Source organism: Urocitellus parryii, chromosome 15 (genome assembly GCF_045843805.1).
Source record: "Urocitellus parryii isolate mUroPar1 chromosome 15, mUroPar1.hap1, whole genome shotgun sequence".
In the NCBI taxonomy this organism is placed as follows: domain Eukaryota; kingdom Metazoa; phylum Chordata; class Mammalia; order Rodentia; family Sciuridae; genus Urocitellus; species Urocitellus parryii.
This window is the reverse complement of record NC_135545.1, coordinates 56,806,110-56,830,642: the sequence shown is the minus strand read 5'-3', so window position 1 is coordinate 56,830,642 and position 24,533 is coordinate 56,806,110.

The following is a 24,533-nucleotide window of genomic DNA, read 5'->3' as shown; positions in this document are numbered from 1 at the left end:
AGGGACTGCAGGGAACTGGGCTGTGCCTTCTGCCCCTCATCCTGCTAGATCCCTGCTGAGAACCCGCCCATTTCAGAAGGGCCAGGGCACCCGAAGGAACCAGCATCGAGGGTGAGAAGCGCGTCACAGGCACCGTATGGCCGTGGGCTGCTGGGCTTCCCTCCCTCTGCCTGTGGACATCTCTGTGGGCCGAGCCATCCAGAGGCTGCGGAGACTCAGCAGCAAACAGGAAGCTCATCCCCTGAAGCCCCGGGGTCGCGTGCAGAGACCGGGGACTGCGACGGCCACTGAAGAGAAGCCTCTCAGGGGGCAGCAGGGCTGGGGGCTGGCCTTGGCCGTGAGCATGGCGGGTGGGGTGGAGGCCTGCCGAGTGGCCAGGGCAGGATGGGCCACGCAGGCCCCTATGGGCAGGAGGGAATCTGGCTGGTGGGGGTTGGAGGGAGCTCCAGGAGCCCATGGCCGCCCAGCATGCCCAGCTGCCCGTGCAGGGGCAGCAGGGAGGCACCCCTGCCGGCTACGTGGTGGCCGGGGCCCCCTCCTCACTGTGCCTCTGCATCAATGACAGGGGTGTGTACCCCGCCCGGCTGTGGCCAGCGGGTCCTCGCAGGAGCATTGGCCCCTGGGTGAGTGGACGTGTCCCACCCACCTGGCCCGCACCCATCCCCTGGCAGGCGCTCCCACACCACCTGCAGCTCCATGCACTCACCTGACTCCGTAGCCCGGGCGCCCACCGCACTGCCAGCTCCCTGCGCCAGGGGTCCTTCTCTGGGGCACTCCCAGAGGCCAGGACCCAGCTGTCATTACACTCTCAGCCCCCTCCCTCGTGGGTGGGCGGCAACCTGAGGGCAAAGGCCAGGCCTCTGGACTCTCATGGCCTCTCCCCTAGCGCCATGCTGGACACACGTAGTGCTGAGTGTGTCGTTCCCACAGACAGTGGCCTTAGGAGGACAGAGGAGCAGGGTGGGGACTCTCCCTGTGCCATCCTGAGCTGGCTTAGGGGACACTGAACTCCGGTTGGCCCACCAAAGCTCTCACTGGGACACTGCTCCCTCGGGGTGGGCACCACACAGGAGCCGTGGGTGCTCACATGCCAGTGGGTGCACGGGGACCAGGGCAAGGCGGTCTGGAGAGGGCAGGCGGGGGCACAGCCCAGGTGAGGGACCAGGGCAAGGCGGTCTGGAGAGGGCAGGCGGGGGCACAGCCCAGGTGAGGGACCAGGGCAAGGCGGTCTGGAGAGGGCAGGCGGGGGCACAGCCCAGGTGAGAGACAGAAGCTTGAAGACTTGTCGAGGGGTGGGAAGAGGGGAGAGCGCTGTGCCCACCAGGTCCCACAAGGTCCCCGTCCCTGGTCTGCCCCTGAGTGTCCCCTGCACTGCCTTGTCACCTGGAAACCAATCCCTCTCTGTGGCTTAAGCCAGTTCCCCCCAGTTCCTGTCTCTATGGCCCAAGGGCTTTGCCAAGGCTCTGCTCCTAGAGCCACCAAGGGCAAGCACAAGAGGCTGAACCTGGAGCAGCTTGGCCTTGGCCACGCAGGGTGACATTCCCCGAGCACCCCTCCTCCCTGAGCCCACGCAGCCGGGAGTGAGGCCCTGTCCCGGGAACACATGTCCACGCTCCAGAGACGGCCTGCAGAACTCCACTGGGCCGGAGCCGTGCCGGGCACAGGGTCTAGACCCGCCTTCCAGCCAGGGAAGTGGGCACTGGGACTGCGCGGGACGCCAGCTGGCCTGTGGGCTTTTCCGTCCTGACCTGTGTGACTGCCCAGGCCTCCGTCCAGGATGGCGCTGGCTCCCCCTCAAGAGTGACACCTTATAAACCACCGCTGGGACCCGTCCGGGAGCCTCGGGGAGCCATGCTCAGCCTGGTGAGTCACTCGGCACCATCTCCGTGCACATTTTCAGCTTTGCCTTCAGTCGCAGAAGTAAAACAACTTACTTAATGGTGCTCTTTGGTCTCCTGCGCCAGGGGTTCTTTACAAGCTGTGACTCGGAGTCCCCGTAAAGCCAGACCCTGCAATGGGGTCAGTGTTTCCTGACAGGGCTTGGGTGGGTGGGGAGGGCACCCCCCTCTGGGCCCATACAGAAGCAGGGGCTTCCTGTCACACAGTGCCACTGACCAGCAGGAGAGCTGTGCTTCGCCAGCTACTAGGACCCCGCTTCCCTCCCCCGTCCCTCCCCAGCTCCCCTGAAGTCCAGACCACAGAGAGGGCAGGAGAGAGCTGGTCCCCATGACAGTTCAACCCGAGAACATCTGTCCCTCTCACGCCCGCCTCTCCCTGCCTGCCAGCTCTGCACCCTCCAGACAGCTTCTCTCGCGAGTGCAGAGGACCAGCCCCGGAGCTGCCCTGGGCTCCTTCCTTGGGCTAAGGATGGCCTGGAGAGAGGCAGGCCCTGCCCACTGACTAGGAAAAGTCCCAGGGAAGGATTCTGATTGGATCATGCCTCTCCACTGGCCAATCAGCTGCGACCGTGGGGGTGGAGTCATGAGCAAGGACCATCCCCCTAGAAGGTGGGGCTGCGGGAGAAGGGAGGGGCGTGGCTTGTGCTGGGGGCGCATCTGGGGGAAGGAGGGAGCTGGTGATAAGGTGGGAGCCCACTCTCTGCCCCTAGGTGGTCCTGCCACTGCGTGGATCCCAGGGCTTCCGCCAGCCTGGGCCCACGGCACCGAGGGTGTGGATGGAATGGCCAGAGGTCCCTTCTGCTTCCTGGCCTTCCTGAACCCAGTACTGCCCACGTCCACTCCACAGTGCACCCAACTGCAAACCTGGAGCCCTGGGATCTCTTTGTGAAGGCCAGGCCTCCGCGGCTCCGTGGGGCCCAGGTCTTGGTCCCACTGGGTGGGCCACGCTGCAGCTGGGAGGCCCACGTGTGGCTTCCTGGAACCTACGCTGTCCTTGGCAGCCGGTATCTGCAGCAGCCGACCCCAAAGACCGGAGCACCAAGACCTTTCTCATCGGGTGCCACAACTTGCGTGACGCAGGACCTAAGTCTGCTCAGGTCTTCATTCATGCCACTTAGTGGGCCATGTTCGTGTTTCTTGTGGAGGTGTTACGCACTTGACCGCTGGGGCTTCCCAGGCCCACACCCAGAGGTGCTGGGAATGCCTTCCCCAGCCCCAGACTCCGAGATCCAACACATCTGGCCCCAGAGTTTCAGGTGAGGAGCTTGGACAGCCACAGCCCTGCCCCTCGCCCAGTGCTGAAACCCTGCGGGGATAAAGCTGGCCGGCTCCCGGGGCTGCTGATGGTGGGGGCCAAGGCAGGGGCGCAGACCTCCCTTCATGCCAGCTCCACGCGTGACGCGTCTCAGGCTGTTGGACCTTCGCTGCAGCCTGTGGTGAGCCGTTTCTGTGGACTATGGTCGCCATTACAAGATGGCGCTGGCTCCGCTGTAGTCTGTGACAAACAACTCCTTATCAGAATGAGTTGGCACGCTGTGACTTGGCACCCTATGAGAAAAGTCCATGTGGCAGTTGTGCATTGGGGCTTTATCTGCTTTATTAAGGCTGGGGCACACGGGAGTAGGAGTAGTGGCAGTAGTAGTAGTGGCAGTAGGCTCACGGGGCTCCTGCAGGCCCTACGAGGTGAGGGCCCGGCTTCACATTTGGCCTGGGGGAAGGTGAGATGCCGAGCGGGCAGGTCACTTGCCCAGCCACACAAGCAAAAAACAGGGAGGCCGTGGCTAGAGGCCAAGTGGCCTTGCCTTTGCCTGGGGCTGAGCTGCTTCAGGTGCGAGCCTGAGTACGTAAGTGCTTCCTTCGGTGTTCCCGGTGGCTCGGTTTCCAGAGCCTTGCGCAGGGTGGGTGCCGTCCTGTGCTACAGCTCGGGCAGGCTTGGGTGGCTGGCCAAGGGCTTGCTGACTGCGGGTGTGCCATCTGCCCCCACCTCTGGTGTGTAGTCACCTACGGGAGCCAGAAGCAGGGCACCGAGGCAGCACAGTGCTCCCCGGCCCAGCGGCCAGCGGCGGCTGCTGCTCAGGCCAGAGGAGCTGGTTTCGGGCTGAGCAGGAGTGGGGGGGGGGGCTGCGCGTCTCCAGAGGACAGGAGGCGTGTCAGTGGGACACGTGCTGCAGGCTCTGAGGACAGCACCATGGAGGCCTGCTGACCTAGCTGACCCAGGCTGCACCTGCCTGGACAGGGCAGTAGAGGACACCATGAGATGCCCCAGCCAAAATGGAACAGCAGGAGGCCCGGCTGCACCAAGGCAGCCTCTCAACACCTGGTCCTCCACCGGCACGCTTGGGTGCCTGGAGGGCCGCTCTCCTACACACACACTTGCACACGTGTGTGTGTATGTGCTGAGGGGAGCCAATCAAGTGTAAAATACAAGACTAAGGTCATCAGAACTTGGATCCGATTCAGACGACTGTTAAGGGATGATTCTTGGTGTCGATCGGGTGGGAAATCAGAGGCTCCCCTCTGTGTACAGAGAAGCCCAACACCCCCAGCTCCTGCTCTTCAGGGATGCAGAACCCTGGTCTCGGTGGCCACGTGACCGGGCAACGCACTGAGGGTCTCCTGCTGGCCTCGCTGTGGATCACGTCTGACGTGGGGGCTCTGAGGCACAGTGGCCTAGGTTACTCCTGAGGGACCTGAGGCTGCTTCTGTGGAAGACACCGACCCCTCTCTCGGGCCTGCAGGTGGCCCCCGGTGCTGGCCTGGGATGAAGAGGCATGGCATCTCTGCCTTCACTATGCGTCTGTCCCCTTGTCACCGTAACCTTTGGGTCAGATTCTACTCGGTTCTGCACGTGGTCACCAGGTGTCATCCAGAACTGTCATCTAGGACTAGCGTGACCTGGACTTGCCCAGTCTCCCTGCACCCCCCCCCCCCCCGAGGTGAAGGACCCCTACCACCCACCACGACAGACACACCAGAGCAGGAAGGACAGACAAAAGGCAGCACAGCACTCCTGGAAGGCTGCGCCATCCCCAGCAAAGGCTCCACGTGGGAGGAGCCTCTGTACCTGGCCTAGGTGGAGGCTGGGTTCTGTGGGAGGAGCCTCTGTACCTGGCCCAGGTGGAGGCTGGGCCCTGTGGGAGGAGCCTCTGTACCTGGCCTAGGTGGAGGCTGGGTTCTGTGGGAGGAGCCTCTGTACCTGGCCCAGGTGGAGGCTGGGCCCTGTGGGAGGAGCCCCTGTACCTGGCCCAGGTGGAGGCTGGGCTCCGTGGGAGGAGCCTCAGGATCTGGCTCTGGTGGCACTCTGTTTGCTCCCTTAAATAAGTTGTTGTTTTCCGGTGTGAGCTGGGCTGTGCGCTGGGAGCACGGGCTAGCGACCAGGCTGGCTGGACAGCAGTGTGCTGGCCTTCCAGCTGGACGGGGTGGGGGCTGCTGGTCAGGCAGTTCCTCCCGTGGTGGCCACGTGGCACAGGTCTTCCGGGCAGGGCAACGGTGCTTCAGACAGGACTCAGGCAGCAGGGGGCTAAGGACACGCGACATGCTCGTCTCTGTGTCCCCCCGTCACTGTGGGCTGAGCTCCACTTGTCCTCCCGACTTTCCAGGGTGGTCCTAAGTGACCGGATCATGCTTCTTTATACCCCTGGGGTCACGCTGCGTGCCCAGGGCCGCTGCCTGCTTCGGTCACGTGCCTGCGGTCCTCCTGCCTGAGCGCCATTCTCCTTTGGCCAGGCAGCCTCCCCGGTGTGGGTGCACCCTCTGGGCACCGACCCCTCTGGCCAGCGCCCAGGAGGTCTGCGTCTTCTGCCGTACAAGCCTCGCCTTGGGAGGGTCCCCACCCCGAGGGCCTGGGGTGCCGGGGCCGGGATGGGTGTCGGTGTGTTCCTGGGGGACCGCAAGGCTGGCAGGCGAGCTGCCCAGCGCCCTCCAGCCCAGCTGTCCAGCAGGAGGTGGGCACGTCCCTGCCTGGCCTTGAAAACGCTGAGGAGGTTTTCCTGCTCAGGAAGGGACTCCTTGGGGGGGCTTTGGAGCCTGGGAGGCCAAGCTGGTCTCACGCCCCTCCCGTCGCTGCCACTTAGCGGCTCAGGTTCACCATTGGAGTCGCGCTCAGCAAATGCCTATTTTTTTGGGGGGGGGTCAGGTACCAGGAGTTGAACTCGGGGGCCCTCGACCACTGAGCCACATCCCAGCCCTGTTTTGTTTCTTATTTGAGAGGGGGTCTCACTGAGTTGCTTAGGGCCTCATGTTTGCTGAGGCTGGCTTTGCACTCGCGCTCCTCCTGCCGCAGCCTCCTGAGCCCTGGGATCCCCAGCGTGCTCCACCATGCCCAGTGCAAGTGTCTTTGTGCTTAAACCTGAATCTACATTTTCTCATCTCTGGAGTCATTGAGTCAAACCTTTGGGCGAACTTTAGGATTCCTGCGCTGCCACCAAAATAGGTACTAGAATGCTTCTGTCAATGTGACTGCCACAGGAACTGCCACCCCATGCCTGTCCAGGGCTGAGGTCCACTCTGAAGGTCTGGTCTTCTTCTCCAGTGCCATTTGAAGGCAACCTGGCCCATCCACACTCCCCCTTTCTTAGTTGTGGCCAGTGAGGTGACAGTTGATCACCAACATGGTGTGGGACACGGGCTCTGTCTGACCTCGGGCTACCTGGGCTCACCCCCTGGTTACACATGATGGCCCAGTTTCACCTCTGCAAGATGGTGACGTCGTTGGATGAATGGGGCTGTGTACCGGGCACGCTGGGGGGCATCTGAGTGCAGGACACAGATGGTATACGCCGGAATATGGGAGGTGTGGGACGTCTGAGTTAGACAGGAGGAGGGACAGGGGCCAGGAGAGGTGCTGGCAAGAGGCCCCGGGGGAGCAAGAGCACTGCCCAGAGCTTCCTGGCCACAGGGCAGGGGGCAGGAGGATGAGGACAGGCCGCAGGAGGCAGGGCCGACCGAGCATGAAGGACGTGGGTCCCCTGAGCCTGCATGGCCCTGAAGAGCGGAGGGGAGGGCAGGCGGGACCTTCTCCTGCCGAGAATCGAGGCGGGATGTTTAATTCTGAGTAACTAATCAACAGAGCCGGGAAATCTCCTAGCAGAGATGGAAAAGTACTTTCCAGCATGAAAAAGAATCTTTCCCCAGTCCCATCAGCCCCGACAGGAAGGAGGCCCTACTGTTACCCACCGTCTGGGTTCTCCGGAAGCCTGCGCCACGTAGTCGGGCAGGGGCAGGGCACACAGCCCGCTGGGCTCCGTCCAGCGCTGCAGGAACAGCCGCCTGAGGGGCCGCAGGGCCGCGGGGTGCAGGGAGCTGGCGTGGCGTGGTCGGGGGGCTGTGCATCTGTGTGTGGTGTGTGTGGGTGTGTGCAGGTGTGTGGAGGTGTGTGTGTTGCTGTGTTGGTGTTGTAGGTGTGTGTAGGCACATGGGTGTGTGTAGATATGTGTGTCTCTGTGTGGGAGTGTGCAGGTGTATGTGTCTGTGTGGGTGTGTGCAGGTGGGAGTGTATAGGTGTCTGTGTGGGAGTGTGTAGGGGTTTGTGTAGGTGTGTGTAGGCATGTGGGTGTGTGCAGGTGTGTGTGTGTCTCTGTATGGGTGTGTGCAGGTGTGTGTGTCTCTGTGTGGGAGTGTGTAGGGGTTTGTGTAGGTGTGTGTCTCTGTGTGGGTGTGTGCAGGTGTGTGTGTCTCTGTGTGGGAGTGTGTAGGGGTTTTTTTAGGTGTGTGTAGGCATGTGGGTATGTGCAGGTGTGTGTGTGTCTCTGTATGGGTGTGAGCAGGTGTGTGTGTCTCTGTGTGGGAGTGTGTAGGGGTTTGTGTAGGTGTGTGTGGGCATGTGGGTGTGTGCAGGTGTGTGTGTCTCTGTGTGGGTGTGAGCAGGTGTGTGTATCTCTGTGTGGGAGTGTGTAGGGGTTTGTGTAGGTGTGTGTCTCTGTGTGGGTGTGTGCAGGTGTGTGTGTCTCTGTATGGGTGTGAGCAGGTGTGTGTGTCTCTGTGTGGGAGTGTGTAGGGGTTTGTATAGGTGTGTGTAGGCTTGTGGGTGTGTGCAGGTGTGTGTGTCTGTGTGGGTGTGTGAAGGTGTGTGTGTCTCTGTGTGGGAGTGTGTAGGGGTTTGTGTAGGTGTGTGTGGGCATGTGGGTGTGTGCAGGTGTGTGTGTCTCTGTATGGGTGTGTGCAGGTGTGTGTGTCTCTGTGTGGGAGTGTGTAGGGGTTTGTGTAGGTGTGTGTGGGCATATGGGTGTGTGCAGGTGTGTGTGTCTCTGGGTGTGAGCAGGTATGTGTGTCTCTGTATGGGTGTGAGCAGGTGTGTGTGTCTCTGTGTGGGTGTGTGCAGGTGTGTGTGTCTGTGTGGGTGTGTGCAGGTGTGTGCATGTGTGTGTGTCTCTGTGTAGGTGTTGTAGGTGTGTATAGGACATGGGTATGTGTAGGTGTGTGTGTCTCTGTGTGGGAGTGTGTAGGGGTTTGTGTAGGTGTGTGTGGGCATGTGGGTGTGTGCGGGTGTGTGTGTCTCTGTATGGGTGTGTGCAGGTGTGTGTGTCTCTGTGTGGGAGTGTGTAGGGGTTTGTGTAGGTGTGTGTAGGCATGTGGGTATGTGCAGGTGTGTGTGTCTCTGTATGGGTGTGAGCAGGTGTGTGTCTCTGTGTGGGAGTGTGTAGGGGTTTGCGTAGGTGTGTGTAGGCATGTGGGTATGTGCAGGTGTGTGTGTCTCTGTATGGGTGTGAGCAGGTATGTGTGTCTCTGTATGGGTGTGAGCAGGTATGTGTGTCTCTGTATGGGTGTGAGCAGGTGTGTGTGTCTCTGTGTGGGTGTGAGCATGTGTGTGTGTCTCTGTGTGGGAGTGTGTGTAGGTGTGTGTGGGCATGTGGGTGTGTATAGGTGTGTGTGTCTCTGTATGGGTGTGAGCAGGTGTGTGTGTCTCTGTGTGGGTGTGAGCAGGTGTGTGTGTCTCTGTGTGGGAGTGTGTAGGGGTTTGTGTAGGTGTGTGTAGGCATGTGGGTGTGAGCAGGTGTGTGTATGTCTCTGTATGGGTGTGAGCAGGTGTGTGTGTCTCTGTGTGGGTGTGAGCAGGTGTGTGTGTCTCTGTGTGGGAGTGTGTAGGGCTTTGTGTAGGTGTGTGTAGGCATGTGGGTGTGTGCAGGTGTGTGTGTCTCTGTATGGGTGTGAGCAGGTGTGTGTGTCTCTGTGTGGGTGTGAGCAGGTGTGTGTGTCTCTGTGTGGGAGTGTGTAGGGCTTTGTGTAGGTGTGTGTAGGCATGTGGGTGTGAGCAGGTGTTTGTGTGTCTCTGTGTGGGTGTGAGCAGGTGTCTGGAGATGGCTGTGCACAGGTGCCCACACTCAGGGACAAGACCCATACCCGGTGGGTGGCTGTGGTTGGGTACTGGACTCTGCCCACCCTGTTTGCAGGTAACTGCTGCCCCGGGGCCTCGGGCTCCCTCCTCTTCCCAAGCCGGCCCCTGTGACATCTGGTGGAGGCCCGCAGCAGGGCTCCTGGGTCGGTTCTGTGCAGGAACGGCTGCCCGGAGCCGCAGATGGCTGTGTTCCCGCCTCCCTGCAGGTGAGGGCCCTCAGCGGCCCCTGGCTCACGGTCACCAAGGCCACTGCTGTTGTTGAAGACAGGGGTCACACGTTGGAGACCCAGCGGGGTCCGGCTCCACTTGGAGGGACGCTCCAGCGTCCAGTGCACAGATCCACATTCACCACCTGGTTTCTGCTGACCAAGGTGACCAGCACCTCACGCTGCAACCAAGAGGACAGGACGGCAGCCTCTCAGAAGGGACTGTCAGGGCCTCGTCCCTGGCCCGTCCGTGGGCCCCGCCCTGCAGTGGCCTCCCGAGCTTGCTCACAGGGCTGTCTGGACAGCTCCGTGCACCTTCCGGGAGTCTGCTGCTGAGGCCCTTTCCTGGGCCCAAGTTCGACAAACAGACGGATGCCATGATCCCGCCTGGACATGGGCTGGCACTGCAGGCCCCGGCGCTGGGGACGTAGATCTCTGTGGCCAGGGCAGCAGCTCTGTGGGCGTCCCCAGCTGTGCCAGCTCTGGGGGACAGAGCTGCTGCCCACTGGCCTTGGCCTCAGAATCCTTCTTAGCTGAGCTCTCTCCAGGGGGAACCTTCTCACCCCTGGGCTCCGCCTCGGCCACATCCTTTCAGGGTGGGTGGGACATGGGGACATTACCAGGTCCTCCAGTGACAGCACCTCACATGGGAAGCACTCTCTGTCACTTATCCAGCCTCGGGCTCACGTCCTCTCTCAGGGGTGAACATCTCTGGGACCACTGACCGGGACCCCTCACCTTCCTGCCCAGGACCTCGTCCTCAAGGACATCCTCTGGACCTCATTTCAGCCATCTTGGGGCGATACCAAAGGTGACGAAGTTTGGGGTTTTAAGTAATATTTCATCATCATGATTTCATGATGAATCGCTGTCTCCCTGAAAGGCACTGAATTCCATTTGTCGTAAAATAACGGCATCTACCTGTCCTAACCCAGGTCTGTGTCCCGCACGGCTGGCCAGGTCCTCTGGTCTGCGCAGGACCTGCACTCTGACCATCTCCTTCCCCGGCCCTTGCCTCCCGTTTCAGAGAAGAACATCCTAACCCATCTTGGTGGGTGGACCGTGCCCTCCGGGGCTCCACATGGGGCCCCTCCATTAGGGAATTTGCCACGAGGAGGGTTGGGACACGCTGGACACAGCAGGGTTTCTGTCGCGCCTTGAACTTTCTATGCGGCTTGAGAAGCTGAGGGAGGTTGGCATCTGTCTCCGTGGCCCTGAGGGCCAGAGGGAGGCCAGAGGGAGGCCGAGGAGGCCGTTTGTTTGTGCAGCCGAGTTCCCCGGGTAGCCTAGAGGGGGGCTCCCTTCCAGCCCCCCATGCGCTTGGAGGAAGCGGTGGATGGCGTGCCGGGGGCTCAGGTGGACCCCACAGAGGCGCAGCGGCCTCCGCCCCTTGGGCACACGGCAGCGAGAGCTGAGGGCGGCTGCTGTCCACTGACCGCAAGTCTTCGCAGAGAAGATGCAGAGCCGCGGGCGGGTCCTGGGGCAGATGCGGCCACAGGGCGGAAGCTCTGGGCGCGGCCTCTGGGAGTCCACACTGCTGCAGTGGATGAGGACTCAGGTGGAACGGTCCTGGACGGCGGCCACGTGGGTCCTGCAGGGGAGACGCTGTAGCATGGACGTCTGCCCTGCGGGCCCCATAGTGCGAGAAGCTTTCACTGCCACCCAGGGCCCTCAGCTGGCTGACTGAAGGCCTCGTGGGGAACAGAGCCGACCCCAGGGCTCTGCTCGGCCCCTGTCCCTGACTGCTCTGAGCTCTGCATCCAGGCCTTTCCCGGAGGCGGAGGGCTCCGCGGGCAGCTCGGAGGGGGAGCGCCCCACGTGGGCTGCCCGCGTCCAGGGAGGGCTGGCTCCGCTCATTCAGCTCGGACCCCTCACTGCACGGCGTGAGTCCTAGATTCTGCTGTGATTTTGTGGGTGGAATTTCATGAAGGGTTTATGGATTCTACCCTGATGGCTAAGTGTGCGATATTTAAAATAGACGTGCAAAGGATAACGCGGCCCGGCGACGGACACGCGACGGACACCCTGGGACGGCATCTAGATGGAACGAGTCCCCGCAATTGGGCTGCGGCTGAGTTTGTCTTGTATTTTTTTTTAATATCCAAAGGCGTGCAGGGGCAGGTTATGGAGCAGGAAGCTGGCCAAGCCAGGGCTCTGGGCCGTGTGGCCGCGTGAGAGCTGGCACGGCCTGTGGAATTCTATCCTGACTGGGACGCACTCATTTCCCACCTGCAAAAACAGCTTTCTGCGGCAGACCAGGCTGTGGGCGGCACTCACCCGCCAGGGCCTGCTCGGATCCCTCCACCAGGTGGGGGCCCTCAATGGGCCTTATGTAACGGACCCCTCGGAAAACACTGAATATGCTGGTTTGTGTTTTTAAGTGTAAAAAGTGTTTCCCACCAGTCCATGATGAAAGGAGCTGTGTGCGATCTCACTCGAAGTCTCTGGGGTGCTGAACAACCCCTGGGACTTCGGGGTCTTCACAAACACTTGTGAAACCCAGGGACGGGTGCACGTGGGCCCAGGAGAGTGACGGATTTCAGAGGGAGGTCTGAAGACTCGATACAGATCTCAGGGTGACACGCAGGAGCCAGCGCCTCAGGAGGCAGAATGGAGGGTGCCTCGTGGGCCAGCCCAGCATCAGACCCACGTGGCAAAGCTCAGCACCTCTCTGAGCCTCAGATCCTCACCTATAAGATGGAAACAATGACTTTCCCCAGGCTTCTGAGGATTTTCATAAGAATTGAATGAGGGAAGGCAGGTCCAAGGTATAGGATTAAATGTGCACGATCAGCACTCAGGATACTGGCTATTATTTTTAGAAATAATGATGGTGGTGATTGATGATGATGGTGACTGATAATGATGGTGAGGGTGGTGGTGATGATGGTGGTGATGGTGGTGATGATGGTGGTGATTGATGATGATGGTGAGGGTGATGGTAATGATGATGGTGGTGGTGGTGATGGTCATGGTGATGATGATGGTGATCATGGTGGTGATGCTGATGGTGGTGATGTTAGTCTTCGTGTTGATGGTGATGGTGAGGATGATGATGATGATGGTAATGGTGATGATGGTGATGATGGTGATGGTGGTGATGGTGATGATGGTGATGGTAATGGTGATGATGGTGGTGGTGGTGGTGATGGTGGTGATGGTGATAATGGTGGTGATGGTGGGGATGGTGGTGATGATGGTGATCATGATGGTGATGGCAGTGATGATGATAGTGATGGAGATGGTGATAAGTCTTTCTCTGTGTCTGGAGACTTTGAATAGATTATTGCTTTCTAGGATAATTTGAAGGAACTCACATGTGTTCCCTAATAATCACTGAAATTCCACCATTGGCAAGTCATTCATGTAGACTCAGTTCTATATATCCTCCCCAGTATCCTCAAATTTATCAACTTTTCTTCTATAACTTGCATTTTTACCTCTTATTAAAAATCCTTATCAAAATTGTAAGCCAATTTCCAATGTTTTCTTTGAAATGTTTTAATATTTTCTTCTCACATTTTGCTATTCGGTATATTTGGAGTGTATTTTTACCTATGAGTTAAGGTAGGGATTTAATTTTTTTTTTTACTTTCTAATGGAATTCCTCCATTGCCACACATTGAGGAAGTCCTTCAGTTCTGTTTTTGGTGGTCTGAATGATTTCCAAAGCAGTAGATCTCTTTTCAGTTTCTGGAAAGTGAATCTGACAGCAAGGGAGGTAGGAATCTATTGTTTACTAAGTGAAGGGAGTCTTTTCTCAGGTCTGCATTTTACAACTCAATTGAATATTAATTTATCCAACTACCCATCCATCCACCCATCCATCTTTCACTGATTCATCATCCATGCACCCATTTATCCTTCCACCACCCATCCATCCATCCATCCATCCACCCATCCACCCGTCCATCCATCCACCCATCCATCCATCCATCCACCCATCCATCCATCTACCCGTCCATCCATCCACCCATCCATCCACCCACCTATCCATCCATCCATCCATCCATCCATCCATCCATCCATCCACCCATCCATCCATCCATCCACCCATCCATCCACCCATCCACCCATCCATCCATCCACCCATCCATCCATCCATCCACCCATCCATCCATCCACCCGTCCATCCATCCACCCATCCATCCACCCACCTATCCATCCATCCATCCATCCATCCATCCATCCATCCACCCATCCACCCATCCATCCACCCATCCACCCATTCATCCATCCATCCACCCGTCTATCCATCCATCCACCCGTCCATCCATCCATCCATCCCAAGCTGTTTGTAAATCAGTATGTTCCTTTAATTCAGAAAGTCATATTCTTGTTTAATTTCAGAAAAAATTTTAGTTATTATTTAAGTTAAAAGTAGTTCTCTCTCATTCTTCACTTTATTCCTTTCTAAGAAACGTTTCTATGTGTGTATCATGGTTACACATAATAGTGGGGCTCACTTTGACAGATTCATAAATGCATGTAACGGCTTGTTCCGTTCCAGTCCCGGCACTATCTGCCGTGCCCCTTCCTTCTGAGGAGTCATTTCTTTTTAGCTGGTGCATGACAGTTATATAAAAAGTGAAATGCACTGAGAGACGTTCAAACCTGCACTTGGTGAATCTGGATCCCCTCCCCACCCCGCTCTACCGTCCCCCCTTCTGTTTTGGGAGATCCCTCTTTCATTCCTTTTTCCCTTTAGATTCTGCATATGAGAGAAGAACTTGGCCCTTGACTTAGTGAGCCTGGCTTATTTCACTTGTAAATAAACTATTTTACTCTTTGAGAGTCTTACTGAAGACTCCTTATCTTCCGTGTCTGAGCTTTCCGTATGTTTCTGCCTCTGGGTTTCTGTGCTGCGTTCTGTGCAATCCTGTAGCTTTATTCTCTCATTCACTAATTTTCTCTTTTGTTGGGTCTGATCTTTGAGGCCAACAGAACAGGGATGGTGGCATGTGGGATACTGATGTGATGCCTAAATGGAACTATTTCAGTGCCAAAAGAACTTGGGGCCAGACATGATGTGGGACCGGAAGGAAGCTCTGTCCACCTCCCAGAACCTGGGGACAAGCTCAGACGGTCCCCTGCCCCACACGTGTGGGAACTGAGCCACTTCATCTGAGCTGGAATCTGGGTCACCCTGGTGTTTTCAGAATTGTGTGATGTTTTATTTAATATCCAGAGGTTGATTTTTCCTTTATAACTCTTCGGGATTTTCATGGGAAGTTGAAAAAAATGATGGTTTAGAACATTGCTGTGTGTGAGCCGTGGGTTTTCCTTGGAAAGCACTAGACAAAAGCACCTGCCTTGGATTAGACTGTGGAACACCCACTTTGGAGATCTTTTGTGACCACGGATTCCTGCTGAGTGCACGTTGGTGCCGTGAGACTTCAGTGTGGGCCTCAGCCCTGGAGAGGCAGGGGGCCTGCACCCTCGGACTCATCCGAGAGGCTCCTCTGCTCAGCCTCAGTTTCCTCACCTGCAGAGGAGAGGATGAGATCCGTCGACCCTCCGGGAAGATGGCGTGGGCCAGGGGACGGCACAGACGTGAACGTGTTTGCCCCACGTTGAGTGTCTGGGCTGCTTCTGAGTCAGGTGACCTTGGCTCTCGGCTCTCCCTGGGTGGCAGCTGGGACGTCCCTCCGTCCCTCTCATGGGGACTGCTGGGCTCATTGGAGACGTGTGCGGAATCTTGAGTGACGTCGTGTTGAAGCTGTGGGAATGCTGTCCTACACACTGTGGGGTCACCATGTCCAGTAGCGATGGCCACGTGGGCCGCTGGCTGGGTGCCCTGACGTGCTCCTGCAGAGGAGTCACGGAGCCCTTGTTCCCGGCGAGGAGCTTGGGGATGGCCATGTCAGTGTGGAGGGGCTTCTGGTGTCAGCAAGGAGGTGGCAGCCGTGGGGAGAGGCCCCCAGACCCCGAGTCCATGTCTACAGGGTGATATGGGGTCGGGTACGGCTTTGGCTCCAGCCAGTCTGATGGACACCTCTGACTAATGGACAGCCAGCTGCCCAGCAGGGACAGCCAAGGGACGAGAGTCAACCAACCAGTCACCGGCCAGTGACTTGGCAGGTTTCTCGCGGTTGTCCTCTCCACACCACGTGGGAACGTGTCCCTCTGTCAGGGCACCTCTGCTCGGTGGGAAAGAGGACAGCCATCCTGCTCAGGGCCCTGAGTTCCCAGGCCCCCAGCTGCACGGTGATCTCTGCAGGGAGTCACCTGTGTCCCTAGCGCCCAGCAGGGGCGGCAGGCTGGTGGCTGGGGTTGGTGGGCTCAGCACCCCCCCACCTTGGCTCACACAGATGCTCCTGCCCTTTCGCCTTCTCCCGGAAGCCAGCAGCCGAGGCCGGGGGACGGCCCCAGGCACACACCCAGGTTGGAGGGCTGTGTGCCCAGCAGGTGAGACCTTGCTGGGTCTGGAGACCCCACCTGCAGCAACTCGGAGATCATTCCCCAGGTGCTGCCTCCCCAGGCTCTGCTCTGGACGGCGCCTGCCACGTGGACTGCGCCCTGGACGGGGTCAGGGGCCTGAGCCCAGCAGAGCCACTGACACCTTGGGTGGCCTTGGCTAGCCTCAGCCACCGCACCCTGGTTTTATGGACGAGGCCACCGAGGCCTGGAGTCCTGAGTGTGCCCCCCCCGCCCCCCCACTCTGGCATTCCCAGCCCCCCCTGGCCCCTCGTTAACAGTATTTTCATTTTCCAACATTCCAGCCTCCTCCTGGGAGCCTCGACCCTCTGGCAGGGAATAGGCCGGTGTGAAATTCCCTGAACCGCCCTGGGGAGTCGCCCATCTCCCGTGAAAGGGCGGGAGGCCAGGCGCAGCCACTGCCCCACTGGCCGCAGTGTGCACCGAGTGGCCACGCGGGGCTGCCGGGAACCGCCTCCCCGGGCCTGCGCCCCTGACGGGGGCCCCTCGGTTCACTGTCTGCTCGGAAATTGGGTAAGTGTTTTCTTACCCAAACTTGAGTAACCGCCGTTGAAACGCAGGGTTGGAAAGTCTTGGCGCTTGGAGCAGACCACACAGTGATCGCGTGAAACCCAACGCCCCGGGCGCTCCGCTCGGCGGACTCAGGAGCAGCAGGACGGGTTTGGAGGGATCCGTGTCTTTCTGTCCTTCTCTAGGGCTTCTGTTGGTGGCCCGAGGGCTGGAAGGTGCCCTCGCCGTCAGCCTCGTCCTGAGGCCTGGTGTCCCAGCTGTCCAGAGGCCCAGAGAAGGTCGGGGCCCAGGCGGGGCGCCCCTGTGGCGGGACTGCTGTGGGCGCGGGCAGCGGGACTCCAGCCCGCCTGGTGGTGTTGGGCCGTGTTCTGGGAGGCTGCTCAGCTTCCAGAACAGCCCGTTTTTAATCAGCCTCTTTCACCCGCACAGGCCAAGGAAAAGCTGTAAAGTCGGGAGCAGAACAGAGCAGATATTGTCCCCGCTGCCAGCCCTGCGCACGCAGCCTCCTCGCTGACCACAGGAATGGTTCCAATCAGCCCCCGCTCTCCCTGGGCCAGCCACCCTGCAGCCCTGCGCCCCGCAGAACAGAGGGGCGACTGGGCGTGAGCTGGAGGAGTCCAGCTCTGCCATCTGAAAGGCCCTCTGCGTAGAGGCCGAGGGCCCCACCGTGTCCATCTGGTGACCTGGGGACTTTGGCTAACAGGGTTCAGGGCCTGCAAGGAACACCTCACCTCTCAGGGGACCCTGGCCAAGCCTGCCTTCCCACCCTGTCCCTAGGGACTCAGCTCCCTCATCCTGAGTCTCGTTTGGGGCTGTGTCGCCCACCCCTGCAGAGGACCCAGGGCCTCTGTGGACACTCATCACTGCCTTCATCAGGGAGCCCCGGGGCCCGCGTCAGCTCGGGGGGCTCTCGCCTCACTCTCGGTGGGCAGATCAGCGAGGGGGGTCCCGCCTCCTGTGGCTGGGGCTCATCCGTAGACCTGGCAGCCGTGGGGCTTGAAGGGCACAGTGTGAAGTCCTCAGTCGGAGGGCAGCCTCCCACCCCACGATGGCAAAAGGGGTGCCCATGAGGAATGGGGGCTGTGGTGACGCCTTCTAGACCCAAGACCCGTCGAGAAGTAGAAGTGACCCTGGAACCCCCCTGGACGTGGCAGGAGGTGGAAGGGCTTGGCGTGGCAGGTGTCCCTGTGGGAAGGAGCGATGGCGGCCCGGGGCCTGCCTGTGCGCTGGGGGGACCCGAGGGCTGGGCTCTCCCCATCCTTTCTTCCCTCCCGTCCCTCCTTCCCGTCTCCCATCAGCTCTGGCTCTGCCTCCCAGGCTCCAGGGGTCAGATGCAGGGCGAGGTCCAGGAAGGCTCCCAACACTTGGGCTTGAGGTCCTGTGACCCCAGGGACAGAGGCGGAACCCTCTTTAGTGTCTGCTACAGACTGGGCTCCAGAGGCAGATTCAGGGGCAGAGTTTGGGGTCCCCACTGTTTTGGGGTTTTTCTGATTAATGTCTGCAAAAGCCTGAAGAACCAGGCGTGGGCGGAGGGGGACGTCAAGCTGCCCGTAGCAGTGGGGTCTGACAAAGCAGACCCCAGGACGGTCTCCCTGGGCACCTCTGTGGAAACGCCTGGGCCCTGGCACCACTGTCTGGGGACCAGATGTGGCTGTCCCAGGCTGCTGTGGCTTCTCGGAGCTGGCGTAGACCCAAGAGTGGGTGGCTGGCCGGCCGACCACACTCCTGTAGCGGAGGACCTGGGGTGTGTCTCCACGTGAATCTAGACCCTGGCTCTCAGGCTGCACCCGAGGGCCCTGCGGGTTCTGTGGAGGGGATCGAGGGGCCTAAGAATCGCTTCAACATTGAAACCCTTGTCTTCATAATGCAGTTGCTACAGGTGGCCTTTTTGGGCCCGAGTGTGTGCCAGCAGCTGCCTGGTGGAGGCTGGGTCCTGCGTGACCTTCTCCAGCTGTGGACTTGGGCAAGTCACTTGATCACGGCTTCTTAAGACAGGCCCTTTGGAGCCAGGAGAAGAAAGTGGAGTTAATGAGATGGTACGCGCAGGGAGTGTGGCGCGGTACGCGCACGTGTCCTTTATGGTTGTTATCCGTCTGTCCATGGTGTGGGAGCTGGAACCACACTCCCCAGGTTTCCCCGCCATCGCCCCACATCAGCCGGGCCCCAGGGGAGGTGTGGGTGGCGGTGGCAGACGCGGCTCAGGCGCGAGGCACCCCCGCCAGCTCTCCCTGCCAACGTAGGGCAGCATGGCTCCCGCTCCTCCAGCAACCCTGGGCTCGCCTGAGGTTTCCGAATCGCACACACAGCCCTTTCTAGAACACAGCGTCCCTCACGTATGCTCCGCGGCGCCTGTGACCTGGCTGGGCCTGAGCGCTCCCGGGGGGCTGCTCCTTTCCTCCCCCAGAAGGAAGAAGCCTCGTGACATCAGCTGGGAAGAATGAGCTCACCCGGGGCTCTCGGGCGCACTCTGACCCAGGGGCTGGCCTGTGCCGGGCCTTTCCGAGTAACCAGACCCGCCCCAGCATACCTTGCCCGGGCCACCCAGCCTTTCCCCTCCCTGCAGGAAGCCTGAGTCGCGGGTGGGCTCCCCCATGGGCGCCCAAGCTGGGCGTTCCTCCCCTCCAGCGTTAACCCTTTCCTGTAATGGGAGAACCAAGGAAGGGGGCGTCTTCTCTCACCCAAGGCCACCAGCGGCCCTGGCCTCTTTCCTGGGGCAGGGTGGGAGCCTGTTCCTCCAGCTGCCCAGGAGCGCCTGGCCCCTGTTCCTCCGGCTGCCCGGGAGGGCCTGGCCCATGAGCACAGAGCTTCGCTTGGCAGAGTGCAAGTCTGCAGTGGAGGTGTCCCAGGGCAGGGTCGGCCGTGCCTGGACGTGTGTGGTTTCCTGTTGATCTGCCTGCTCTGTGTCCAGCTTCCCTGTGGGAACAGCACCTGCCTTCGCCTCGAGGGAGTGCAGCCTCTGCCCGTCCAGCTGCCTGGCTCAGGGCAGCTGTGAGACCGGCGAGAGCTCTTCATCCTCTCTGACCTCAGCACAGGGTCCAGCCCTTCGAGTATCCCAGCAACCCCACACAGAGCCGTCGACGAAGGTCTCTTGCTGCGACTCTGAGAAAGAGAAGCCTTTGTTGTCCTGGGATTGCTGAGCTGTGAGGATGGGCTGTGAGCATCGGGGCTCCTTGTCACCTGGTGGGAAGTCCCACCTAGAGTGTGACCGACACAGGAGATCAGCAGAGGGCTGCAGAGGCCAGCAGCTGCAGAGGCTGTCGGAGCCTCAGGGCCCTGTTAAGGGAAGCTTGGCCCTCGAGCTGAGAGGAGCGGGCACCCCAGTGGGCTGTGGCGGCTTAAAATGGGCCTTTGCTATTTGCAACCCTGAAGGGTCTTAATCCGTGTAGGTGGGGTTTTGAGAGATGCTTGCCGATGCACTTAAAATTGCTCAGATGATCAAGTTTCAAACCAGAGCTTCATCATGTCCACGACAGTGGTCATCCTGGTTGTGTTCACCAGGGGCTTACTACATGCCGGGAATTACATGAAAGATTTAAATATTTGTCCTGAATGAATCATTAAAATCACCCTGTGCCACTATTACTGTCTCTCTCACCACCATCCCCATCATCACTATCACGTGACATCATCACCCACATCATCTGACATCATCACCCACATCACGTGATGTCACCACCACCATTGTTATCCTCATGATCTCTACACCACCATCTCTACCACTATCTCCACCATTGTCAAAACTAAGGGTTGTTTGGCGATGCACAGGGAAGGTCTGAGTTGTCACCGTGACTGGGGAGAGCTACTGCCCTTATGGCCCAGGGGCCAGGAAATCAAACTGTCCTGCAACAAGCGTTGCTCCTCGGTGTGGTCGAGAACCATGGAGGACGGCAGAGGCCTCGGTGAGAAAGGGGCTGCTCGGAATCTCCGCACACATCCGCCCTCTGCGCCAGTGCTTGCTGCAGACCTGGAAGCTGGTGACCTCGGGGGACCAAGCCTGCCCTGGCCCGGCACTCGCTCTCCTGGGCGGGAAGACGACCACCAGCCTGGGGTTGGGGTCAAGTTTCCCTCCTCTGGTGGAACTCTGCTGGCGGTGGCAGTGTCTCCCCGAGCCATTAAGATTCCTCAGCTGTATAATCACTGCCTCATTTTGAGGTTCAGGCGAAATTGAGCAGGAGAGTTATGGTTCTGCGACTTCCAGCACAGACGTGGGTTTTCTCTGGTTTCCAAGGGGAGGGTCCCCGCTTCTCCAGCCGTCGACCGGCACAGTGAGTGTCAGCTGGTCCGGGACAGCTCTTTTCTGAGTGCAGGGCCAAGCAGGGGCCCACTCACCTCCTCCTCCGTTATCTGGCTTTGTCTGTTTTAAAGCGACCCGGGGTCCATTCGTGTTCCGTTAGCAGTGTGTCCTGCTCACCAGCAGTGGCTGTGCCAGGGCGGGGAGTGCTGTGACATCTCGTCCCCATCCAGGGCTTTCTAAAACTGGCTTCTCGACTCTTCTACCAGGGACAGGTTGGGTTGCAATCAGGAGCCGCCTGAGTACAACGTTTGGGTAAATGGATGTTCACTTCTCTCCTGAACCCAGGGCAGGGCATTCCTGGGTCCAGCAACTCAAGTGCCCTCAGCCCATCTCCCCCCTCCCAACTGGTCTCTGCCTCTCTCTACATGGTCAGTCTGTCCTCTCCTTCACAATCGGTCCTTTCCTGGGGCTGCCCATGGCCAGGCACTAATCTGAGGTTCCTTCCTTCCAGTATCTTCCCCAAAGGGAATGAGGGCATCTGTCCTGGTCTGCACGGAGACCCCGGGGAAGGGTCTCACTGGACCAGCTGGCGCACATGTTCACGCTCTGCGAGTCGCGCGGCTGGGGGTGTGAGCCTCTGAGGCTGAGGCTGGGGGCACAGCTTCCCTGGGGAAGGAGGAGAGGGCAGGGCCAGCACCTGTGGATGCCACGCTTTTCCTCGGAGCTGACTGGGCTCTGGACAGCTGGGTCATACGGTGGTTCCATTCCAGATTTTCAGAGGAATCTCCATACTGCTCTCCAGAGTGGGTGGCACCAATCTGCAGCCCCCCACCCTGGCCATGACTGAACCTTCCCCCGCCCACACCCTCACCACATTTATTATCACCTGTATTCTTGATGCTTGCCATTCTGACTGGAGAGTGATGAGATTTCAGGATAGTTTTCATCTGCATTTCTCTAATTGCTAGAGGTGACCAACATTTTTTCATATGTTTGTTGACGGATCATATTTCTTCTGTGATGGGCCTGTTCAGTTCCTTTGCTCATCTATTTATGGGGTTATCTGAGTTTCTGAGTTCTTTCCTTATAGACCTATAGAGGTCAATGCTCTGTCTGAGGTGCAGGTATGGGCTTGTTTTTCACATCTTGATGGTTTCTTTTGCTGTGAAGAAGCTTTTTAGTTTGATTCCATCCTGTTTGTCGATTCTTGATTTCACTTCTTACGTTTTAGGAGTCTTGTTACGGAAGTCGGCTCCTAAACGGACGCGGTGATGATTTGGGCCGACTTTTTCTTCTAGTGGGCGCAGGGTCTCTGGTCTAATGTCTAAGTCTTTGATCCACTTTGAGTTGATTTTTGGGCAGGGTGAGAGAGAGGGGTTTAATTTCACCTTGCTGCATATGGATTCCCAGTTTTCCCAGCACTGTTTGTGGAGGAGGCTGTCTTTTCTCCAGTGGATGTGTAGGGCACCTTTGTCTAGTGTGAGACAACGTATTTATGTGGGTTTGTCTCTGTGTCCTCTATTCTGTACGTTGGTCTTCGTGTCTGTTTGGTGCCAACACCAGGCCGTTTTTGTCACGGTGGCTGAGTAGCATGATTTAGGTCTGGCGTTGTGATGTCTCCTGCTTTACTTTTCTTGCTAAGGATGGCTTTGGCTATTCTGGGTCTCTTATTTTTCCAAATGAACTTCATGACTGCTTTTTGTATTTCTAAAGGAGGGGTGTTGTATTTTCTATCTCTATGAAGAACTCCGTGGGGATTTTAATAGGGATTGCATGAAATCTGTTTAAGGCTTTGGGTGGTGTGGCCATTTTGACAAGGTTAAGTACCTATCCAGGAGCATGGGGGGGGGGGGGGTCCGTCCATCCTGTAAGGTCTTCTTCAATTTCTTTCTTTAGTGCTCTGTAGTTTTCATGGTAGCTTTCTTCACCTCTTTTGTTAAGCTGATTCTCAAATATTTCATTTTTTGAAACTATTGTGAATGGGGGTAGTTTCCCTGATCTTTCCCTCGGTGGATTCATCTCTGATGAATAGGAAAGCATTTGATTGATGGGTGTGGATTTTATATCCTGGGACTCTGAAGAATTCATTTACTAGTTCTAGAAGGTTCATGGTGGAATTTTTTAGGCCTTCTAAGTAGAGAATCATGTCCTTGGCATCATTTGAGCATGTTTGAGCTCCTCTTTTCCTAATTTAATTTCTTTCTTCTGTCTGATGGCTCTGGCTGGCGTTTCAGGGATGAGGAGGACATCCTCGTCTTGTTCCAGTTCTTAGAGGGAAGCTCTCACTTCTTCTGTATTTAGAGTGACGCTGGCCTCGGGTTTAGCCTGTGTAACTGTCACGATGTTGAGGTAGGTCCCTGATCTCTCTGGTTTTTCTAGTGTTTAGGACATGAAGGGGCGCTGGTTTTTGTCAAATGTCTTTTCTTCGTCTACCGAGATGATCATATGACTCTTGTCTTTAAGTGTGCTGATGTGGTGATGGCATTTATTGATTTCCATCTGTTGAACCACCCTTGCATTCCTGGGATGAAACCCACTGGATCATGTGCATTATCTTTTAAATATGTTTTTGTAGGGATTTGCCAGAATCTTATTGAGAAATTCTGCATCTGTGTTCACCAAGCACACTGGTCTGAAGTTTCTGTCCGTGGTGTGTCTTTTGCTCTCTTTTAGGGTGCGTCTGGCTTTGTGGGGTGGGTTTGGAGGGGTTCTCTCTGTTTCCTTCATGGAGTGATTTGAGGAGCACTGATGTGAATTCTATGAAGATCCACTTGGGCCTGGCGTGAGGTCCCCTGCTCTGGATGTCTGTCCCAGGAGGCTCTGTGAGTGACTGACTGCAGCCCTGTCACCCGAGAGCAGCCTTCTGGTCTCCAGACCCACACAGAAGACAGCACCCTGCTCCTGTGGGGGAGGGGCATTCTCCAAAGAAGGGTGTCGGGTGGGAGGTGGGGGAGCAGAGGGGCTTGGCTGAGTGGATTTGGCTCAGCGAGGGCCGCGTCCTGGGGGGGGGTGCTCGTCTTGTTGGTGGGGGGCTCTCTGGTTTGACTCCCTGTGTGTGCCCCCACGTGGGCTCTCAGGGGTGGCCGTGAGAGGCCGGGTGGAGCTCAGCCCAGACACCTAGACTGCCCCTGAGATCATGCCGGAGCCACTAGCCCCCTGGAGCCAGACCTGGCTGGACTGGCCACAGCCTGGGGTCAGGATGAGGACTCCCAGGATATCTCCTGGTTCTCCGCCACCAGCTCTTGCAATCCATGCTGCCAGCCCACGCCAGCACCTCTGAGCCCCGCGCCACCCGTGGCTGCAGGTCAGATCTTGTGTGGTGGGCCTGGCCGGGTAGAGGGCAGGCTGCAGCCAGAGGCCCTGCTGCTGAGCAGGAGGGGGACACAATGCCCGGATGTGGAGGGGCTCCCCTCAGCAGCAGAGGGGCACCCACCAGTTCCAGCTGGCGGGGTGCAGGCCCTGTCCTGGGGCAGCAAGACTCACCACCTGTGCCCAGGAAGGAGCCCAGGGCAGCATGGAGAGAGGGCCTGGCCAGAGGGGGTCCCGCGTGGACCGTGTGTCCCATCTGGAGGCCCTCTCTCCATGCAGCCTGGTGCTGGACAGGCGGCCCCGGAGGTGCTCACTGAGCACCACGGCCACTCTGAGCGGCCACGGGCCTCCAGCATGCTGCCCGCAGCCCCACACTTCTCACCTGCACTGGCCTCCAGAGGAACCTGTGAGTCACAAAGGGACCTCCGAGGGCCAGGTGAAGACGGGCCTTTTGCCCCACGCGGGCCACCTTCCCAGATGGCCTCCTGAGCCGCCTGTTCACCATGCACAGGACATTTTGTGCCAGCACCCTGAAAGACACCCTCTCACCTTTTGCTGGACTGGGGACACCAAGCCCAGCAGCCCCTGTGTGTGCAGATGACAGA